General features: G+C 39.0%; 2 protein-coding genes across 3 annotated transcripts in view; one reads left to right on the top strand and one right to left on the bottom strand.

The window, feature by feature from the left end:
* LOC126869701 (glutamate receptor ionotropic, kainate 2) overlaps positions 1 to 13,580 on the bottom strand; it is a 288,271-nt gene extending 274,691 nt beyond the window's left edge. The window contains exon 1 of one of the 2 annotated variants that reach the window (XM_050626575.1): positions 13,189 to 13,580. The gene's annotated coding sequence lies outside the window, so the exon portion shown is untranslated. The remainder of the gene's footprint in view (positions 1 to 13,188) is intronic. The other variant, XM_050626574.1, reaches the window with a different exon arrangement.
* The window catches only part of LOC126869699 (glutamate receptor ionotropic, kainate 2-like), a 150,728-nt gene that overhangs the window by 12,483 nt on the left and 120,283 nt on the right, over positions 1 to 17,962 (top strand). The window lies entirely within an intron of this gene.

Raw genomic sequence — 17,962 nt, 5'->3', positions numbered from 1 at the left:
TACAAATTCAATTCTTTGCTCGAATTCGTCAGCGGTTTCTTTAATGATACCCAAGAATTTCTGTACCTTAAACACGTTCTACGTTAACAAATCAACGATATATCGTTAAAAGATAAAGATAAATATTATTTCATCACTGGATAACAATACTATCACATTTTAAAAGATATCATCTGCGCTACAGATCTCTGACACAACATTTACTAAGACGAATAAAATGAGTCTGAGAAGTAAATATGACGTGAAAAGACGACGAAACAGAATTCAAAGGGAAGATTCTATCCTCGCAAGGTGGTGAGATGAAATAGTCTCGAAAGACCAAGGACAAGCGACAAGATAAGGATTTATGAGCGAGATATTAATATGGACAGCTGGTGTTGTCTCTCGGGCCGAAAATGTAATAGAGAACTAAGAAACTCGCTCGACGAAGGAAAGAAATGAAGGGAAAGAAACGGCAGACACGAAGAATACCCCTGATGCAGGAAGAAGAGTGGTGGTGAGTTGCGAGACTCTTTTACTTGATGCACTCACGTGAAATAAAATAATGAGGATGTGAAAGAGGAGAGGAAAAAATGAAAGCTATTTGGAAGAATAATGCAGTTCGCGTTGAGATGCACGCATTGGAATACATTATGTTCTTATTACCCGTGGTGATAGCCAGGCGGCTAGGTAGGTGGACATTGTTGTTATTTTCTGACCAACGTCAATGCCGGGGTCACGGCTAAATACCTACTAAAGATTTCCCTGGAGGTTAGTCAGACATAAAACCGGTAAATAATGCAATATGCCGAGAGTGTATCCTCTCGGTAGTTATTTACACTCGTTCCAATCGCAAACAATGAATATTCAACGTAGCGCGAGCGAATTAGCGAAGATTCCGATACATAACGTTAATGAGAGCACGTAGACACGCGCCGGTGGTCGAGGAAAAAAGAGGACAAAGCAGTGAGACGAAGCCGAATTGGAAGTGTACGATTCGGCTGAAAAATAGCTTCCATGCCGCTCGTGGAAACAACGTTCGACAAAATTCGGCAAGTAACGGTGGAAGGTCGAGAAACTACTGCAACTACTCGACGCGACGCGACGTTTCAATTGCTTCCGCGCGTTCGATAACCTTCCGGTTCTGTTGCATTTAGCTTCCACGTTTAATCGAACTCTCTGCTCTATCTCTATGGATTCGAAAAGGGAGCAGTTTAAAATATGGCAATTTACGAAAGTAGATACAAATCTATAATGCGCTACGTTGGCAAAAGTCCATGTTCGGAACTGTACACTGTGCGTTTACGAAGTTTTAAAGGGGGGAAATTGATACAAAATTATATTCTCAAGGAAATAATTTCGTTCTTTTGCTTTTAACATAATTTTAAGTTCGTGCATCAAGTAGCTGAGAATTGAAGCTTTTGAATTCTTGGGTGAAAACTAGTTGTAGACTTACTGTTTAATTCACGTTACGTTAGTTTGCGTGTCAAGAGCTAAACCTCTTAAGCGCGATTTCTTAATGCAGATTCTAAATTCGGTGAATAAGAAGATAGTTCAAATTATTGCAAGATATGAAAACAAGAATTTAGTTGACAATCCAAAGCAATAGTATTGAAATATTACTTCAATAAAGATTATATGGACACTGCCAAACACATCTAATCATACTAATGAAACTTTGCGTAACACGAATTCAAATATTTTAATGATCAATTTTTATGAACTTGCTGAAATATTTTGACGATCAATCATTAACAAGTATTATCAGAAGGCTTAAGTGGCGCTATCTGAAAAAGACCAAACTATAAAACTTCATAGACAGATTGTGTACATTGTGTGTCTTTTCATTGGTGGTATACGTGGAAATTAATCAACTTCCACACATCGTTATAACTCAATGCGTCAAAATCACTAACCAATCATTCCGTCCGATCTAGCAGCGTGCTTATTTAATCGTGAAAGCAGTAACATGCGTATCAATAGAACCAGCGTGATCGTTCGTTTGTCCAACGTTTCACTGCTCTCAAAGTTCAATAACATCGGTCCTGTCGTTGTATATTAGCCACGCTCGACTAACATCTGTAAAAGTTGCGTTCAATTTTTTTCTCCCGCTAATCAGCCGTTGCGTTTTCCATCGAAACAAGCGGTCGTGCATCGATAGTCGAAAGACCCAGTGGCAGTGGTCGTGGGCCAAGTGGAAATTCAATATATCGAGTGTACCGCTTCTGTTCAATCCCTCTACCTTTCTCTCTCAATCCACATCCCCTGCACACCTTTTCATTCTTTTGCCCTCGTCCACTTCTATCGGGATGAGTGCCCTATGGTACGGTGTGTACAGTATCTACGCACCAGCATTGTGCAGAAGTCACGCTTCGCTTTATTGAAAAGCCGCCTTCTCTCTCGCGAATGGGCCGTGCCACAACGGAAATTGCAGGTGAATTCTTTGTGAACAGTTGCCTGGATCCACGGTTCGGTATTCGGGCGAGAACTTTTTGAAGGGCATGTGAAAGGATAAATGAATGGACTTGGTAGGCGTGCACGTTGATTGAAACAAGTGTGCGCTGTTGTAACGAAATGTTTTGTATGGAGAAATTCGTGTAGAGGTAATAAGAGAAGAAGGGAAAAAATGGGCGAGTAAGAAAATATTGATGGGGAATGCCGAACAGGTTGAAATTCGACGATGAAACGGAAAAATTACGTGGTAATATGTAGTTTAATTAAATTGTGATATACAGTATATCATAGAAGTATTTGAACATTCAATTCTCCATTATTTATTCAATGAGATCATCTTTAACACTTATATGCTTAAGATGGCTATTAACACAGTATAGTAATTTTTTAAGCATCTTGTAACATCTACATACATTTTCAGATATGTTTCAAACTTTGTTAATGTAACGATAGTCGTGTCTCGTTAGAATGCTGATAAAATTTCAGAATGTTTCGTATAACACACATAATATATTTATTAAAGTTAAAGTTATTTGTACAAATGTTCAGATATTTTCGTGGGCTGCTACATATTGTATATGTGTTGATCTTACGCTAGAAAAATGGATACTTTCAATTCGAAGGAAGAAAAATGATATTTCGATAAAATGAAAATGGAAACAATCTCGTTAGAAAGAAAAAGAAAAATGATATTTAATAGAGGAACGGTGAGTAGAAAAATGAGTCGATAGCGAAAAAATCTAATAAAAGCAACGGGACACGATGCTGATAATAAAACGAAACGCATGAAGTTTAAATAAAATGCTGGTGTTTCTTTTAAAACCGGTTGTTCCGGTTTTCTAGCGACCCTAGGTAAAAAATACAACGTAGTTACTTGAATTCGATTCATCCTACATGCAAAACGCTTTAATTAATCCGTGAAATATGCAGTTCGGAAAGTGAATGTCGGTTCTGGCCTGCGTAGTGACCATTTATCGAGGACGCCTAATGAAAATGGAATTTCAATTGCATTTTTTATACGTGACTGTGAAAATGAATGCGGCGGTGTACCCATGCCGACTGTCAAAGGAAAGCGCAACGATATTTAATTAAATTTTCTTTCCGTAAAAATCGGTAGGAAAAAATTTATTGATCCATACAACTACCAGTTATCTCTGTAAAGAAAATGAAATTATAATCTCAAGGAAAATTGGGCCGTGTTTATTTTCAAGTTTGTCCACTTAAAATTGAATATTTCAATTCGAATAAAATCCTCGCGATATGAGAATGAATTTTCATTAGGGGATCTTTTTAAATCTCGTAGAGTTTAAATAGAAAAGAGGCGTTGCGGGAATATGATTAATGAATAGAAGCGAGCTGTATTTTTTGAAATTTTGAAAAATGAAATTTCACCCCTACGTTTGCTTCATAACTTTGATGAAGTTTTAGTTATAAAAACTTATGAAGATACGTTTCGTATTTGTGTTAGCGGTAGTTTGTGTATGCAAAAAGATTATGTCGTCATTAAATTTTAAACAAATTATTTGTTGCAAAAAATTTCTCGTAAAAAATTATGTTGAAGTGAAATTCCAGTATTCGATATTCCTGCATACACGTTTCCGTTAATTAATTTGATAAATATAAAACATTTGATACTGCTTTCAAAAGTGAAATTACAGAGTTATCCGCTTTGATTTAATATATAAATAAGTATGTGTAACATATATTTGCATATATAAAGCCGAATCAATGTTACAATATCGGATGTATTTTGATATCGGGAACAATTTTTTCATCAAGTACCTATACATATGACAAACTCTCATGCATGTTAAACCACTAACATAAATCACTAACAACTCAACAAATTCAAAGTGCTGGATCTCTTTTCGAAAATACCGATGATTTTTAACAGGAGAAATGGATAATAAAAAAATCCTCTTTATCAATTTTTAAATAAACAACAATGTAAAACATACATGAAATGTTTCCATAAAGAAATATCAGCAAATAATTAACAATTATTTTGGAAAGAAATTCTTTCTGCACTGAAACGGAATAAATTTAGAATTTTATAAATATACTATATATTTTCATTCTTTTTATTGACAAACACAGACTAAATTAAGGATAATACGAAACGTATACACATATAATCTAGTATATGAAATTTGTGAAACACAGGGATCAATAAAATCTATACTGAAACGCTCATTAAATCGCTGCCGCTCAAATCATTACTTTAATAACGTTGAAACAATGGTGCATTTACTGGTGATAAAAGTTCTTCGATCATTGAAACGCAAATGTTCGTCAGAAATATTGAACTGTAGCAAACTTATCGATAATAATGATCGAAGATATATGTATATGGTATTCGTAAATATTTTATCGTGTGAAATTCAAACGACCGATTGTTAAGTACGGCTGGCATCAAAATTTCGTCAAATTTCAATAATCGGCCGCTAATTCGTCATCGATATCAATGCTTCTAGTTACTCGATTAATTATCATTGATTGTGCATATAAATTACATAGGACAGGATTTAATAATTATGTACCTACGTGTACATATCATCAACTAGCTCTTCGAGGATTAGTATACCAATAATTATAATATTGAGGAGTAAAACAATTGTGAAATCTTGTTTAAATTCTGTATTAATCAAAAGTGTAAAGGTTCGTTCAATTCCAACATGCTTTTAATTAAATGTAAAAGAAACGTTTTGTCGTATGGAATTAAATTATACGTTCTCTGTTTATTTCGACGTCTGAAATACGATTTTTCGTTTTCTGTAAAAACATGCTTTACCCGGTTTTGATATACGGTATTACAAAGGAAAGTGATACATTCTCACAATTTTTCTAAAGCTTTTGATGGATTACATTGTGATAAATATTTAGCAAGAAAACGCTGACAAAAATATGATAACGAACGTGACGCATTCGGTAGATTGGCTTATGAAAAATTTGGTCGCCGCGACGGCGGGAAGGTATTGATGACAGTGAATGACAAATTGAAATTGTAGCCTGAAGGTTCGCGTTTCCGAGATACCGACGTTTATTGTCTCCCGGTAGGTTGCTTACGTATTCCATATTCATCCACTTTGAATATATGTACTTTTTAATGTATCCAAACCGCGTTTCCGCGAACACATTTTTTCATGTTAAACGTGGCAACATTTTTAACGAAATATTAAGCGCATTACAATTCTCGACGCCGTTTGCGATACGGCGACTCATTTGTGCATTTCTCTACCATTATTTCGAAACAAGCAGCTTGATGACGCTGATCAACGGAAGTTTCAACGGGTCGAATAAAAATATCAGAGAACATGAAACGGTTTGTGACGTAGAAAAATCACGTTCCACAGAACTATTTTACAATCAAGCAATACGAGAAATGGCACACGGCTACCTGAAACTTTGCCTTTCTGCACAATCATGCGAATGCTTTGTTAAAAAAAAGAGAGAAAGAGAGAGAGACCGCTCTTCGATTCGACGAAAACATTTGAAACGAACAATCAAAATAAATTCAGGTTAAAAAACGGAAGGAAAAGAAGGAAAAAGAGGAAAATAGAGGACAGTCGGGGTGCGAGTAATCGTTTAATCGTTTCGCTTCCGCTCAATTAAAAGGATTGCCTGATTTATTTCACGCCCTCGGTACTTCGAATTCAGAAAAATAGTGTTCAAAGGCTGCATGGGATGACTTGGATCTTAATTAGCAGACGCGCGCCACGTGCACCGGTCAGACAGAGTTTACGGGTCTTTATCCAGTTTATACATTCAAACGAACCCATTTGTTTCCTACTGATTATTTTCGAGACGATATACGAAGTACAGTCAACAACGCTTTTATGGGCGAACGACGCGACGCGTTGATTACCTACCAGTTTATATCACTGCCGCTCACACTTGGTCCGGACGCGTTCCATACGCGTTCCACCGACATTTCCCGTTGATATTGACTACTAGCGTCAGTTTTACCATCTAACGACACTAATTTCCCAATGGAAATGTAACCCAGACCGGCTGTCGCGTAATTATAGATGGAACAGTAAAAGTACGCGAGCGTGCAATCGTTTCGGCTGGATCGCAGGATTATTCGCGCGCTCGTACAAGCGGATACTTGAAAAATCGTTAGCGACGTGTTTTAATGGCAATTTCGACGAACTCCATCGGCGTATAAATGAAAAGAGAATGAATGGGGAAACACGAACCTGTGGGCCCAGTTAAATTCATGTTCCATCGCAATCGACCATTGCTGATGACTCTCCGTATCGAATAATCCGCGTTAGCAACGTCTTCTCTACGCCGTGACCGAAGTCTTTCAAGTTTTTTCAACCAATCATCTACATCACCGTGTGAAAAAGCTTTGACTAACTAAGAAAAATGACAGCGGTGGGAAAAGCTGGCGTATACTGGGTGTTATGACTATGTAAAACTATCACAGAATTGTCAATTCTTATATGAATATGGCAGTGACTCGTAAGCGAACACTTACTATAAAAAGTTTGTATGCGTCATATTAACATTTCCTCGCAGTAACAAAGACGAAATTCTATACCACGTTTTAACGAATTTTCTTATTGCTTCCGTTGCGCGCCATAACTCTGCAACTCGCTGAAGCCAGATCCTATTATTATTAAATAATTGCAAATTGTGGCTTCCACAAATTCCATAAAAAAAAAATAAACAACGCTAAAAGACACTTTCTTTCAGTCGACCACTTCCCGATCCAAAATTTCCTTACGTGTATATCCTACTTGCGTCTTTCAGGATTAGGTTTGAATTTTTCACATCCGCAGGCCGAAAAATCTGAATCTAACATAGGAAAATGCATTTGGAAGCCGAAAAATCTAAACATTGTCCATAGTAACACGTTTGAAGTGATTTGGTTTGGATTTTTTCGTTCCCAAGTACACGTTGAAGTCCAAAAAATCGAAACATAATCCAGACAAGAGCATCTACCACCCAAAAACTACCAAAGGTATTCAAATATTAATTCCTAATAATCTTCTTTTTTTAATTTTGTCAATCAGTTATTTTTAAAAAGAATCATCTTTAGTCGACTATATCATATTATCAATATTATATTTTATCCATGGAGTGATATTAATATAAATAAATAAGAATATCGATAAAAATATACTTATTTGGTTTTCTTCGTTCGATCTTCATACTAAAGTTTTTTAGTGGTTTAATAATTATGAGACGCGTAGTATACAAAATCCTCATTTTCTCTTCTTTATCCAATGATAAAAGTAATTAACCAGATTTTCATTAAATTTCACTGAAATTATTTTCCTATAGTAGCATTCTTTTTTGCAGAACTAGTACGCATAGTATAAAATACGTTTTTACATTATGTGTTCTACTGTCTTTATGCTATTGTCTTCCGTGAATATCCAAACATACGACGGCTTTCTTTGTCGCGCAATTAGTTATGCGATGCTATCCTCCGGAAACTTGAAGCTGCATTTAGCAGACAACGGACGAACGCGGCGCATACAACCATTCTGTCAGAGTTTCTAGAAATAGGCAAAGTCACCGAGCGAGAATAGTTTCGCATTTTTTCGTTCCAGTTACGTACCGCGCAATTCCTGCGGTCCCATAAATCTCTCGTTCCATGTCGACTATACAGCACTCGGTGTAATCGTCCATTTCGTACTAGACTCTCGTCGAATACGATGGTTCCTCTATTCGTTCTCTCGTGAAAGTATATCGAGTATAGCGTGCAGCTTTTCGTTTCTTCCCCTCGAGTTTCATTCGACTCCCCGCAAAATATATGATCGGACTTTTTTCTTGGCATCAGGAATCTAGTCACCGTGTACTGGTGATAAAACTGTTTACACGTCCTAGTATATCTCATCATCTCGCTCATTCCATTTACCCACTAACAGCACACACTATTAATTTAGCCATATTTACCTACTTATTCACCTCCTGAATCCTTAAATGGCGGTTTTGAATGCTGCTGGCTAAATTGGATGAATAAGCTGTTGATTTTTATACATTTATGAGAAATTTGAAGACGCAAACATACACAGAATACATGTAATATTCAAAGGTATAAAAAGTATTCAAACTATAGTGTTCTGTATAATATTTAATAGACAAAACAAATTTCTATCTAGTTTTCATCTGTTTAATTATACATGTATATAAATGATGTTATTATAGGAATCTTCTTCATAGGAATTTTCTTTTTTAGACCACTAGACTACCTTCATTTCCTTTTAAATTAAAAATTATTTGAATAGAATACTAATAGAACCCTAGGAATCTTTTAGAATGTTTCGTGTAATGCTTAAATTATGATTTGATCATCGCGAAGTCGTGAAATATCTATGAAATCGACGCAAAGTGATTTAAGAAGCTTACGATAAACCGGAGACAATCTTTGAACGTTTCGTCAAAAATTTAATCTGCTTGCCTGCCGAGAGTCTAGAACGCCAGGACTACATTAATTAGACCCACAATTACGGTAATGGGAGAGTTCGTGCATTGCAATTATCGTAGCGCCGCGAAAGCAGTTAATTAAGAGAAATTCAATTAAGCTCTTTCGGCGTGCGCCACGCTCTACGATAGTAAAGGGTAGGTAAAGTCGGCCTGCACGCACCAGACCGATTTCGTAATCGATAAAATTCATTTTGTTTTCCCTTTTCACGATAATATTAATTTTTGATCATTTCCTTATTCCCCTCGAATAATTAAGAACCGACAACGGTTCGTTATTAAGAACTCTAATTTATAGTTCTTTTCAAGAGTTCTTCTCGAAATACTTTTCCAGTAATTCTAGAGATCTTCCATAGCTTAACGTAATTGAAACTGTCTACCTTGCGGAGCACGTAACAACGCATTACAAGATAATTTCTAAAAATGAGAAAGCGAGCTGAAGGATCGTGTAAATCGCTGGAATTTGAACGGAAAATCGATATGATACACAGAACTATGGCGATCGACCGCTACTTTAGCTGCTTATTTCTCAAATAAACGTTCCATTATCAAAGGATTTAGTCCTAAGATGACTCAATCAGCGCATGAACATGTACCAACGAAATTATTTTTGAAATAACAGCACTTCGTTGCTCTAGAACCATTTAAAATCAGTGAATTCATTATCGATCAGATGTAACAAACTATGCATCGAAATATCCTTCGTACATAGTGCATTTTTTATAAGTATATGGTAGTTTGTACAACTAGGATAAGAGGCATTTCCTTTTTAATTGCAATTCGAATAAAATATTAGAAGAAAAAGATAATCTCCTGTAATTTTATTATATAATAATATTCTTTTCAGAGGAATATCATTCTCACTTCTTCTTTAGTTATTCACAAAAATTTAAAATTGCACAAGCATTAATAGTAGGATATTAAATAGTAGGGTATTTTTCATGTGTTTCGTACAATATTTTTATGACTCGATCTATGTAAAGGAAAATATTGAATTGTATTTAAAAAATATTACGCAATTCCATAATGCATACACGCTATTATTTGCACAAAAGAAATACATCCTCCGCTATCATGTTTTTCTAATTGCAACGAAAGAAGGAACAGATCCCAATTGCACGGACCACTCTGTATATCCATCATCGACGATAGGAATCGGTATGACATCGGTGGAAAAACAAGCGCGATGCCTCCCGGTGGAAAAACAAGCCTCCAAATTGAGCCGCGACAAGCAACTGTAGAACGATGCTATTCGCTCGACGCTTTTGCTACAAAAACAATTTCCGTGGCCGCGTATCAACGAGACAGGAGCGGTGGAAACGTCAGCACGGTCAGAAATTGCCAGAAAAGGCCGATGAAATCGAGGAGAGCCACAAATGGCTTGTTAATATCACGACTGACGCGAAATAAACAGCGTAGTAGTGAGATGGGGTGTCCCTTTCGCAGTCATGCCATTCACGGGGGTGGCGCAAGCCATGGGGAATTTTGGAATTAAATACCTCGCTGGAATACTAATTTCGCCGACGTACACTTGTAATTTCCGGGGTGTGGACCGAATATTCCTTTTCTCGCGATACACATAGCCGTTTACTTATCATTCCACGCGTGTCAGAACCGTCAGTGAAACCTTTTTCCTCGATAAACGGCAGCGAAACGCGGCAATTTCCATTCCAGCCTCGAAATTACTCCGATTATCGAGGTCAGGAAGGTATGAACTCTCGCCCCGAAACGAGACCGGGCGAAACTATCGAGCACAATAGCGCGTGAAATTCATTAAAGCTCGGCCAGGACCGCGTTTGATTCGCACTCCTCTGTGCCATCGAAATCGTTGCAGTTCCCTTCGCGTGGGCGCCGGCGAGATTGAAAGTTGAACATCGTTTGTTTCGACCGATGCTCTCTTCAATTTGTACAGGAATCACAGATCCTCCAAACAATGACTTATCGTTCACTCGACGAAAAGGTTTCTCATAGTTGATGTTGAAGAACAACACTTTTTCTTGTAACTCTTTTCGACACCATGATGATGCGCATAATTTACGGCACGATTCCGTTTAATCGACCAGCATTTTCTTGATTTTTAGTTAAATACCACATGCACGTTTGTAATTGAATATCAACTCCGGTTTACTGATATCCGTGTATCCGTGATATCGAATGATTAATCTGATTGGCCAGTTAATGCGCCAGCTGCGATGATAAGCCCATTGAAATGCAGGTAAATTATGTATTGAAATTTTGAGTTGATGGCTTTAAACTGTCGTTCAGATAGGAGCCGACAGGTGCGGCTAATCGACCGACACTCTTTAGGTATTAAGCAAAACTGAAAGTAGAAAGTGACGTTCGATAAAGTAAAAATGGATCGTTGATACTTCCAAGTAATTTCTTACAGTTCGTTCGAACATTATCGACAGCAGGGTTCGAGTAATTATAGCCAGCTTGTATAGGTGAGACATTTTCGTATTAAATTACGAAATTTTTTATAATATAGCCATTAACAAAGTGAATCTATCAAGTTATTTCTTCGATCCACGTTACGTATATCATCGCCCGCAAAACGACTACCAAATTATTTCGTTGAACGTTAAAACATTAATCTTGGAAATAAACGCACGAAATTTTCGTTCATAAACCCGTCAATTGATACTTGTTGATTGCAAAATACAATCGTGACAAATACATCCGACGAACGAACATTAATCGATCTCTGAATACAACCGCCGTTCATCCAGCTAAATTTTCGGTGAACAACGCCGAAATGCCGGATGCAGATTCACCGAGCAAAAGGGGAACAATTAGAAGGACCGTAAAGAAGTAAGGATTTCCTCATTCGGGACACGTAGGCACGGAAGTTCAGCTGTAAAGAACAGCTTGAGAGTGTATTCCCCACGAGGTAACTTCGTCGCCGATCTAGAAAATTCTGTCGAGACTCACGAAGTTAGTCTGAAAGTAGTTGGTAAAGCGTACAAACGGATTTGCAAAGCGAATTTATATGCGGAAATGAATATGTACGAATGAGCGGAGTATTGGCGGCTCGAAAATTCTGCAAAAGTTACGAATAGGGCGTTAAAACAGCAGTTGTTTCAGTTCCAATTTACGTTCAATAATTGCATCCTGTTAATATTCATTGAAATGCATAACGGCCCTGTAAAACCATAAGTCCAGCATTGGTGACTGGCCTGTATATATATATGTGCCGGCTTATACGCGGGAAGAAAGTAGAATTTTTTTATCCCACTTCTATCTAAAGCCGCGCTTTTTACCGGCCAACTGGAATCGTTCGTCGAGAATGCATAATATCCTGATAATGGATATCCTGATTCTTCCTACTTGCGTTTAGTTTTTGCAAAGTCTAATGGATTTCAACCATCCATTTGGATACTTCATGTGATTTATTCATAGCGATATATCGAGAAGATAACAGAATGACAATTTTTAGTTCAAGGATGTCTCGTTGAATGGATAGGGTTTCTTCCAGGGACAATTAAAAGTGTTCAAATATATCGTATATCGCGTGGACAGCTAGAATTGTCAGACGACGTCAGATCAGTGTATCAACGTTCGATTAGTAGGATCGTACACCATCCATCATATTCTCCGCGTTGGATTTACTCAGTGGGATATAAATGTTTGCCCCTGACAGCTTTCTTCGGTACACACAGAACACGGGAAGCTTTTAGTAAAATACGTCGGAAGGTTGTGTCAACTTTGATGTTTTCGTTCGACTTTTCGAACGGATAACGAAACAAAAAAAGAAGCACACGATAAGAAACTCGTGGACTGGCGTATTTCGACTCGCGCTATTTCGTACCACTCTTTATTAGAATCTTTTCATTTGCAAAACAAATATTTTACAATGTTCAGAACAATCGCGGTGGAACGAAACACCTGAAAGCAGATACCGCGACAGCACGGAAACTTGGAATACAAACTTCCGCCGCATCGGTTTCGCGAAAATCAAGGTAAACCATTCTATGTGGGACAGAAAGCAATTGAGAAATACTGAATCAGCCGGTGAGTTCTATAGATTCGCAACCGCGATGCACGCGAGAAAGAAAACCTCTTATCCGTCAGTACGTTACTGCGACGATTGTTCTTCAGTTCGCGAGCCCTTCGTGTAGATATTTTTTGCAACGATGACGTTGAAACAATAAAAGAAGAAACATCACTTTTCCTTTATCGAAGAAAGACTAAAACCTAAAAAAAAGTAGACGTCGTAACACAGAGAAACAGATAATTTATGACAAAAGTAATCACGTTGCAACGAAAGTAGATCGCGATCGCGACAGTAAAAAATCTTATTATAATGAAGTCCTGTACCTTTATGAATCACGTTGACCAGGAACAACTGACGTGTATGAACCTCAAAGATTCCGCAGTTCACGCGGACCACGCTGATTCCTTCGTCGAACAACTAGGTATGAGAGAAGGAACAAGTTCGAACAAAATCACCCTTGTCGAAAAAACGACAACTTTCTTTCACACGATTATCCACCAGCGCGAGATTGTTTCCGGATCGTATTAGTTCTACGCGAGCTATCCATTTGACCGGCTCCGATTAGGTGGAATAGAAAACGGAAACGAGGACGATACGACACGGCACGACACGATACGATACGAGGTTACGATATCTAGTCGCTGACGGACAGCATGAAACGCGACGACCTCGCTGACGGTACTATGCCAAACGAGAGCGGAAGGCAAACTGGACCGAGCGGCGGAGTCTGCCTTTGGCAGCTGCGTGTTCGGTCTGGTGCCGCTTTCGCCGGCAACGAGGACGGCCACGACTACGACGCCGACGCCGACGCCGACGCCGCTCGTAGCAACGATGGCGCGACGTAGAAACCGCCGGCTAAAGCGCCCTCATCTCGCCCGATCCTGCACCAATATTCCCTCCCAACCTGTTCTCCTATATTCCTCTAGTTTCACCCCTCGCGTTTTCCCTCTCCCCCCTTGATCGTTCTTTCCCACTTTCAGCTCTCTTCCAGCATCGTTCCCGTTCTCCCTATATCGTTCTCTGTCCAATCTATCGCGTTGATCCCACGCTTTTCCTCTCTCCCTCTCCTGTAGTCTCTGGCTCTCCCCACTACTCTATCGATCCTACAGGAAAGGCCCTGTGCCGCGTTCCATTTGCTTCGGCCGAGCGGAGGCTACGAATCGCTCTCGTAGCCGCTCGACTATCTGTTGGTGAAAAGAGTCGACCTGTCGGTATCCAATGCCTGCTTCGATGGCTTCTCATTCCCCAGTGACCAACGAGATGTTTCCCGTGGATCGGTGGCTGAATTTTAATCGTTGCACGATTCAGCTCCCTGTTTTTCGCGACGAGACCACGAGACTTCTTTATAGGTGACGATGACGAACTGCCTTATGTAGATTTTGTTCTATGTTCGGGACGATTTTATAAGAAGAAAAGAGGAAGACGATGATTTGGAATGATGGAACGGTCAAACGATCCAAGTATTCGCCAGGGAAGGAGTCCCGCGAAGAACAACAATTCCACCACCAAAGGAACACTCGGGGGTTTCTTTAGGGCCGTTTCACGAGTACGTGACGGTCAAAGATCGCGAGGGATCCTGATCTTCGCTTGAAAATGTATTGAAATAAGACGACGAGAAAGCAGAGCGCAGCTATTTCTTAGGAGATTGTCATCAATGGAAGAGGAAAGGATAGGATTACATTAATTCCGAGGATGATCCAGTTTCAGCAGTTCTCAGCTCCCCGTTGGCCACGGAACTACTCCATTGGATCGACATCTGAATCTTAATCGAAGTTTGCCTCGAAACGCATCTCCGTGACAACTCGCCGAGTCGTTTTCTTCCGCGAGCGTCTCTGGAATATTGTCTCTCGAGTAGAAGGTGTCGAAAGTTCGTCGAAGAAGTGGTACAAACGACCCAAGAATCCGGAAGTAAACTTTGATCATCCTCGATACACGTATTTGCTTTTACGTTGGTGTACAAACACGGCGGGGATACGCGCTTTTCATTTTAAACCTCGCGAACGCTAGGACCAGAAAGAGCGAAGTAAAGAAGAAAACGTGGCTGAAAATGACTGGAGCGGGGGTTAGCTTCCTGACAAACTATCGCGAAGAATTAGGAGGAATTAAACGAAAAGTTATCTTTAATGGAACACGAGCTCGTTTTACAACGTTCTTCTTCTGATAATGCTATTATCGTGGATCGTTCTGGTTACACTGCCGAAGATTACGAGCTCGTAACGCAATTAGAGGGCGATATTTTTTTTCCAGCCGGTGAAGCATTCCGTTTCACCGTGATGCCTCTACTAGGGTGGATGAAAGCGTTTCAAGCAGAAATTCGAGTGCGCCGAATGAATCTGTTCTTTCGAGTGCCGGCGCTTCGTCAACGAGCGAAAATAGACGAAAGATTTGAAGCATTCCACTTCCTGGCACGGAAATGAGAAAAATAATCCGCGCGGGTGAGCAGAGCTTACGAATTGCTCTGGCGTCGTTGCACAAAGTCGAAAGGAGTAGTCCAGGCCGAAACGCAATGCACTTTACGCTCTCCTATTCTCGCTAGTGCTACGCATCATTGTACGATGGGAAAGGAAAGGTTATTTCCGCGTTTGTAACGTTGTCTTACGTTAGACGTGGTTATTGTCGGCATTAATCTTTTGGGAAATAGGAGAAATGATTAACTATTAAGTTTGGTATGTGGAATGAAGAAGTTAGGAAGAGGCAACAATCTTAATAAAGTATTTTGTTAATCATTTAGACGTTTATTGTTCTTTGAATCATATGAGATACACGATAGTTGAATCATCCACATATTTTTGTACTTTGCGTCGCATGTGATGCATGGGATTTATCGCGTTATATCTAAAGCTGACTAAAATTCAAGCCAATAAATATAATGCAAGCATGACAATACATAGAGTAGACAATAGGGGGAGATAGATAGTTTGATCGACAGGTATATCATTTTGTGTAACTTACACATAATTACACATAATTTTGTGTTTTTTACACATAAGCGTAAAGAATACTCTGAAAAAACAGATAAAATTGGAGATGTCACAACGTGAATATATAAAAGTAGAAATGAATGAACCAAGAGACTGATTCGTTAAACAGAAAAAGCCTTTAAAGGAATAAAATCGTCGTGAGCTCTTGGAACAGGTAGCTGTTTTAAAATAAATCTTCGCAAAAATTGCGACGAAGTCAGTATAGAATTGTTCAAAGCTTCTGGAGATCGCGCATCGTAAAGTAAAAGGGGAAAGAACGATTGGAAGGGAAAAGATCCTCGGGCAAAGTCGAGGATCTGTTTCCTCTGAAAAAGAATCGGATGCTTGGGTAGGCAACGACCAATGAAATTCAGCTGGTTCGTGAAATTTGGGGGAAAAGATCGGACGAAAGCGTCGAAGAAAATCGAGAAACTTTAGCAACGTTGGCGACGCGATGTTTAGAAAGTTCTATAGTTTTATTTTTCAGAAACAGTTCGTTTCTTTTGTAAATCTAAAAAAATGTCAAGAAACATCTTTATTTTTAGCTCTCTACAGTTACGAAAACTGTTTACAATAAGCTTGTTTAACGCTGAAATAGGACTTCCTCTTGCTCTGTCTACACGTACAAAACATTCAGAATGTGTTACGTCACGTACAACCCATTAATCAACGCGAATGCACGCTCTAATTATTGCCCTTATATTAACCAGCTTCTTCTATCAATCGCTTTTTCCGAAGCCTGGTGACGTATGAGAAAAACCCATAACTCGAACAACAAAAGGTGAATAATCGCCGAAGGGAAAAAGGACATCATATTGAGACCACTCAACCATTGTTCTCGAAACAAGGCAGAATTCATCACGCGTACTTATCTTCCTATCAGTCTGTATCCCGGTCGCAAAAAAGTGACAGTCAAGAGGAAGATTACATTTCACAGCCATTCTTATCGATAATAGTCAGATCGATATACTATATTAAATCAAAACGTAAAATACATTGCTCAAAACAATCACAGGATGGTTTTGCGCGTTACTGTAATTTTTATATTGAATATTATGTTTTGATATTTTGTATTTGTTATATGTTTGATGCCTGTCTTAAAGACAATTTTCATTAGAGTAGCATGTACGTAATATCTCAATCTATCACCGTATATTTTATTAACGATTGTCTCAATTTTTATTTGTATTATTAGCATTATGTGAATATCATATCAGTCTGACTTCAATTGCATTAGGAATTTAAAAACGATATAATATTTAAGCACTCACGAAAGTAAATAATAATTTCAAAATGGATATTTCACGTATCTTTTTATTTTTCGTCCAAATTTTGAAAATTTTCAACATTTTCTCCTTTTACGAACACGCATATATCGCTGAAGGCTGTTTATTTGGGAAATGATCCTCATGGTCCGAAATTCGATTCCGTGGCATCCGCCATCTTCGAGGGCCTTGGTTTGGTGCGATGGATAAACCAAAAGTTGGGTGCACCAGATCCAGAAATTTCTGATGCTTCACCCGCAATGTTTCCGGGCCAAACCGATTCGGTGGCGATTCAATTCTGCGGAAAGAAAGTTCGAATGGCACGGTCGTCGCATCGCCTGTGTCGTTGGTTAGATGGCATCGTAGAGAGAGAGAGGGGGAGAGAGAGAGAGAGAGAGGGAAAGGGGGAGAGAGAGAGAAAGAGAGAGAGTAAAATAGAACGAGAAAGACAGATGAGCAGGAGGAGAGGGTTGACGACAGGAGAACTCCGTGGAGGGGTTGAAGTTTCGCGAGAGTAGAAAGTTCGATGATCGTGGCTCGAGAACTACCGTAAGATCGTCGAGAGCTTGGGCCTATTCCCGACAATTTGATTCCGGAAGAGACACTTCTCTCCGTTGAGTACTCTGGTGTCGGGGTGATTGCACCGCAACGCCCCGAGAATCTGACGTCGATGCCTGGCGACTATTTAATGTCGAAAATTGATCGGATATGCTAGAAGCCGAGTAGAGATCTCTGAAGGAGCACATCGCTTCCTTCTTGCGCCCAGTCCGATAATATTCGGCCTCCATCTCAGGATATCGCGCGAAAAATCTACAGTAATTCGATTTCATCGTAGCCGGCGATTTTATTGTAAGATTTAATTAAATTTGCTC

Source organism: Bombus huntii, chromosome 9 (assembly GCF_024542735.1).
Source record: "Bombus huntii isolate Logan2020A chromosome 9, iyBomHunt1.1, whole genome shotgun sequence".
NCBI classification, from domain to species: domain Eukaryota; kingdom Metazoa; phylum Arthropoda; class Insecta; order Hymenoptera; family Apidae; genus Bombus; species Bombus huntii.
The sequence above is the reverse complement of the archived record's forward strand: the minus strand, read 5'-3'. Positions and strand labels throughout refer to the sequence as shown.